The sequence below is a fragment of the Meles meles genome, chromosome 1, assembly GCF_922984935.1.
Source record: "Meles meles chromosome 1, mMelMel3.1 paternal haplotype, whole genome shotgun sequence".
NCBI lineage: Eukaryota > Metazoa > Chordata > Mammalia > Carnivora > Mustelidae > Meles > Meles meles.
In genome coordinates this window covers 77,889,360-77,895,605 of record NC_060066.1, presented here as the reverse complement: position 1 = coordinate 77,895,605, position 6,246 = coordinate 77,889,360, and the positions used below count along the sequence as shown (strand labels likewise).

The following is a 6,246-nucleotide window of genomic DNA, read 5'->3' as shown; positions in this document are numbered from 1 at the left end:
CCCTCCTCTCTTCCCCTGGTATGGGAAAAGAGCTCCACGGATATATCACAAAGTACATTAAATTCTCTAAATTTTTAACGGGTCTCAACTTATTTATCCACTCCTTGGATGGGGAGAAGAAAAAAGAAGAAATTAAAGAAAAAAAAAAACTATTTAAAGAGAGCAACCTTCCATACAGCTTCAACCCAAGGTAAAATTTAGCATAGGCACACTTGTTCCTTAAATAAGCCTTCACTGAGTGCATGCTAAGCTCAGATGACTAGTGACAAAACTAAGTCTACACACAAGAACTAACCACTGAGAGGAGACACAGATGGAAAGAACCTGAATCATGAACAGAGGAAAGCTGCCCAATGAAGCAGAGTACAAGCATTGGACTGTTGTGTGAGCTGATTAAAAGTCTGTCCTTTGAGCCATTATAAAAGTGGAAGTGTATTTGTTTCTACATCCTAAACTATCACAACTAATGCACTGAGTTAGACAAAACAAAAAACAAACAAACAAAAAAAAACAAAAAAGTTTTCAGTAGATAGCTGGTAAGCATGCTCTGTTTTCAATATGTCTGGTCCTTAAATCTAGGGATAAATTTCTGATTCTTTTTCAACTCAATGCTTTTATTTTTGTTTTTGATATTTAAAAATCAGACCACGAATTGTAAATTTCATATTTCCACAGTAATCATTGATATGGTTTATCTGATTATAAAAATTTAAATTACAGTGATAACTCATACATGTCAGTAAGAAATTTCCCAAATGGGAAGTTAAGAGAATGTGATTGTGCTGAGTATCTGCATTACAAACACATTTTATTTATTTTTTATTTTTTACTAACTTTATTCTATTAAAGATCTTATTTATTTGTCAGAGAGAGAGAGAGAGACAGAGAGAGCACAAACAGGGGGAGCAACAGGCAGAGGGAGAAGGAGGCTCAATCCCAGGACCCTGGGATCATGACCTGAGCTGAAGGCAGGTGCTCAAATGAGTGAGACACCCAGGCATCCCTACACACATATTTTATTTTTTGTTTTTGTATTTAACTTAATTTTTTTTTTTTAAATTAATTTTAATTCCAGGAGAGTTACCAAACAGTGTTATAGTAGTTTCAGGTGTATAATATAGTGACTCAGCAAGTCCATACCTTATTCAGTGCCCATCACGATAAATGTATTCTTAATCCCCCTCATCTCTTTCACGCTTCCCCCGGACTCACCTCCCCTCTGGTGACCACCCATTACAAAATATTTTAGATTTAAGACATTTCCCTTTTTCTCGTCTTTCATCATAAAGGTGGACATATAACTAGAGATCTATCAAAAATTTATACAATTTCATATCCTTCCTCATGTGATAATTAAGTAAAAACTGTCATCAAATTCGAATATAAATCCCAATTTCAGTGGCAATGATTTCTTACTTAAGTACTATCCCTACCTCAGAAAAAAATTACAATAGAATACTATTAAAAATGGAAATAAGGAAACATCACATTGATTCTTGCACAAGGACCTATACAATGTTATGAGCAGATTACTTAACCTGGCCCCTGGCAAGGTTGGTGCAGTTCCACCTCAGGCAAGGACATCTGAGAATCACGGCAACAGGCCCCTCCCCCAGTAGATAAGCAAGAACATCTAACCAAGAACAAGTCCCCTACTCAATAAGAACTGCAGAACTCCAGAACTAGGGGAAAGCAACACATAGAATTCATGACTTTTTTACCATGATTCTTTAGTCTTTGAAAGTTAACTTTTTAAATTTTGTTTTTTCCTTATTCTATTTGTAAAAATTTCCTCCATCTTATTTTAACGTTTTTTAACTATTTTATCTTATCAATACCTTTTTAAAAATCTTTTTAAATTTTCATTGTTGTACTCATATTCTATCCCTTCATTGTATTTAACTTTATTTTTTGGATATATACAGGTTTTTTTTCTTTAAAATTTTGGAACACAGATTCTTCTAATAGATCAAAATATACCCTAAATCTAGCACATGTCTTTGTTCTAGTCTCCAGCCTGATCACATTCTTTCCTCTTTTTTTTCCTCCTTTTTCAAAGAATTTATCATTTCCTGTTTTAGAATCATTTTAAATTTTCAGCTTTACAGTCATATTCCATCCCTTCATCATGTTTACCGTTATTTTGTCTGTTCTATTCACCAGTCTAATATATATAATTTTTTTCTATTTTCCTTTTTTCCTCCTTTGTTTTCCTCCCAGTTTTGGGTCTCTTCTGACTTGGTTAGTATATAATTTTCTGGGATCACTGCCACCCTTTGTTCGAGAGAACATCTTTTTTATCTGGAAAAAAATGACAAGGTGGAAAAACTCACCACAAAAAGAGAGAGAGAGAGAGAGAGAGAGAGAGAACAAGAGGCAGTACCGGTGCCTAGGGATCTAATCGATACAAACATTAATAATATCTCAGAACTACAGTTCAGAATGATGATTATCAAGGTGCTAGCTTGGCTTGAAAAAAGCATGGAAGACCCTAGATAATCCCTTTCTGGAGAAAAAAATCCCTTTCTGGAGGAATACAAGAATGAAAATCTAACTAAGTTGAAATCGAAAAAGATTTTAATGAGGTGTAATAAAAAATTGGAGGCTCTTACTTCTAGGATAAATGAGGCAGAAGAGAGAATTAAGTGATTTAGAAGACCAAATGATGGAGAATAAAGAAGCTGAGAAAAAGACAAACAACTACTGAACCACAAGGGCAGAATTTGAGAGATAAATGATACCGTAAGACAAAATAATATTGGGATAATTGAGATCCCAGAAGAAGAAAGAAAGAGAGAGGCAGAAGATATTTTGGAACAAATTATAGCAGAGAATTAATTTCCCTAATTGGGCAAAGGGAAGAAGCACCAAAATCCAGGAGGCACAGAGAAGCTCCCTCAAAATCAATAAAAATAGGGGGGAAGGGAGTCGGGAGAGGGGGGTGGGGTTATGGACATTGGGGAGGGTATGTGCTATGGTGAGTGCTGTGAAGTGTGTAAACCTGGTGATTCACAGACCCGTACCCCTGGGGATAAAAATATATGTTTATAAAAAAATAAAAAAAAATTAAAAAATCAATAAAAATAGGCCCACACCCTATCATCTAATAGTAAAACTTACAATTCCCAGTGACAAAGAGAAAATCCTGAAAGCAGCCCAGGACAAGAGGTCGGTAAACTCCAACAGTAAAAATATTAGATTGGAAGCAGACCAAGCTACAGAGATCATGCCAAAAGGACTGGCATGATATAATCAGAGCAATATAATGAGGAAAATATGCAATCAAGAATACTATATCCAGTTAGGCTGTCACTGAAAATAGAAGGAGAGATAAAAAGCTTCCAGGACAAAGACTAAAAGAATTTGCAATCACCAAACCAGCCCTACAGGAAATATTGAAAGGGGTCCTCTAATCAAAGACAGAGCCTAAAAGTAACAGACCAGAAAGGAACAAAGACAACATACAGTAACCGTAACCTTACAGGCAATAGTAGGGCACTAAATGTATAGCTTTCAATAGTTACTCTGAATGTAAGTAGGCTAAATGCCCCAGTAAAAAGACACAGGGTATCAGAATGGATTTAAAAAAAAAGAAAAGAACAAGAATGAAAAGACCCATCGATATGCTGTCTGCAAGAAACTCATTTGAGACCTAAAGACACCTCCAGATTTAAAGTCAGGGGGTGTAAAACAAGTTACCATGCTAATGGACATCAAAAGAAAGCTGGCATAGCAATCCCTACATCAGATAAATTAGATTTTAAGCCAAAGACTATAGTAAGAGATGAGGAAGGACACTATATCATACTTACAAGGTCTGTCCAAAAAGATCTAACAATTTTAATTATCTATGCCCCTAACATGGGAGCAGCCAATTATATACACCAATTAATAACAAAATCAAAGAAACATATCGATAATAATACAATAATAGTAGGCAACTTTAACAACCCCTCACTGAAATAGACAGATCATCTAAGGAAAAGATCAACAAGGAAATGAAGCCTTTAAATGACACACTGGACCATATGGAAATCACAGTTATATTTAGAACATTGCATCCCAGAATAACAGATTACACATACTTCTCTAGTGCACATGGAACATTCTACAGAATAGATCACATCCTGGGCCACAAATCAGGTCTCAACTGGCATCAAAAGATTGGGATCATTCCCCACATATTTTCAGGCCACAATTCTTTGAAACTAGAACTCAACTACAAGAGGAAAGTTGGAAAAAAAACTCAAATACATAGAGGCTAAAGAGAATAATGCTAAAGAATGAATGGGTCAACCAGGAAATTAAAGAAATAAAAAAAATCATGGAAACAAATGAAAATGAAAACACAACTGTTCTAAATCCTTGGGAAACAACAAAGGGAGTCCTGATAGGAAAGTATATAGCAATACAACCCTTCTCAAGAAAAAAGAAAGGTCTCAAGGACACAACCTAACCCTACACCTAAAGAAGCTAGAGAAAGAACAGTAAAGAAAGCCTAAACCCAGCAGGAGAAGAGAAATCATAAAGATCTGAGCAGAAATCAATGAAATGGAAACTAAAAAAAAAAAAAAAAAAAACCAGTAGAACAAGTCAATGAAACTAGGAGCTGGTTCTTTAAAAGAACTAGTAAGATTGATAAACTCCTGGCCAGACTTATTAAAAAGAAAAGAGAAAGGACCCAAATAAATAAAAACACGAATGAAAGAGGAGAGATCACAACCAACACCAAAGAAATACAAACAATTATAAGAACATATTATGAGCAACTATTCACCAGCAAATTTGACAATTTGGAAGAAATGGATGAATTTCTAGAGACATATAAACTACCACAACTAAACCAGGAAGAAACAGAAAACCTGAACATACCCATAATCAGTAAGGAGACTGAAGCAGTCATTTAAAAAAAAAAAATCTCCCAGCTAACAAGAGCCCAGGGCCAGATGGCTTCTAAGGATGTCTACCAAGCATTTAAAGAAGAATTTCATTTCCTGAAACTATTCCAAAAAACAGAAATGGAAGGAAAACTTCCAAACTCATTTTATGAAACCAGCATTACCTTGATCCCAAAACCAGACAGAGACCCCATCAAAAAGAATTATAGACCAATATCCTTGATGAACATGGATGCAAAATATCTCACCAAAATACTAGCCAATAGGATCCAACAGTACATTAAAAGGATTATTCACCACAACCACGTGGGATTTATTCTTCGGCTGCAAGGTTGGTTCAACATCTGCAAATCAATCAATGTGATACATTAATAAAAGAAAGAACATGAACCATATGATACTTTTAATAGATGCTGAAAAAGCGTCTGACAAAGTACAGCATCCTTTCTTGATCAAACTCTCCACAGTGTAGGGATAGAGGGTACATACCTCAATATCATCAAAGCCATCTATGAAAAACTCACAGCAAATATCCATTCTCAATATCCGTTCTCAGAGAAAAACAGAACTTTTTCTCTAAGGTCAAGAACACAGAAGGGATGTCCACTATCACCACTGCTATTAAACATAATACCAGAAGTACTAACCTCAATAATCAGACAGGAAAAAGAAATTAAAGGCATCCTAATAGGTAAAGAAGAAGTGAAACTCTTGAGTCTTTGCAGATAGGATACTTTATGTGGAAAACCCAAAAGACTCCACTCCAAAACTGCTAGAACTCACACAGGAATTCAGTAAAGTGTCAGGATATAAAATCAGTGCACAGGGGGCGCCTGGGTGGCTCAGTGGGTTAAAGCCTCTGCCTTCGGCTCAGGTCATGATCCCAGGGTCCTGGGATCGAGCCCCACATCGGGCTCTCTGCTCCGCAGGGAGCCCGCTTCCTCCTCTCTCTCTGCCTGCCTCTCTGCCTACTTGTGATCTCTCTCTGTCAAATAAATAAATAATATTTAAAAAAAAAATCAGTGCACAGAAATCAGTTGCATTTCTATACACCAGCAACAAGACAGAAGAAAGAGAAATTAAAGAGTCAATCCCATTTACAATTGCACCGAAAATCATAAGACACCTAGGAATAAACCTAACCAAAGAGGCAAGGAATCTGTGCTCAGAAAACTATAATGTATTCATGAAAGAAATTGAGGAAGACAAAAAGAAATGGAAAAGTGTTCCATGCTCATGGGTTGGAAAAACAAATATTGTGAATATGTCTATGCTACCTACCTATAGCAATCTACACATTTAATGCAATTTCTATCAAAATACCATCAATTTTTTTTCAAAGAAATGG

The 6,246-nt window shown here is 35.8% G+C and overlaps 1 pseudogene; it reads left to right on the top strand.

Moving 5' to 3' along the window:
* The window catches only part of LOC123946204, a 928,361-nt pseudogene that overhangs the window by 428,386 nt on the left and 493,729 nt on the right, over window positions 1-6,246 (top strand).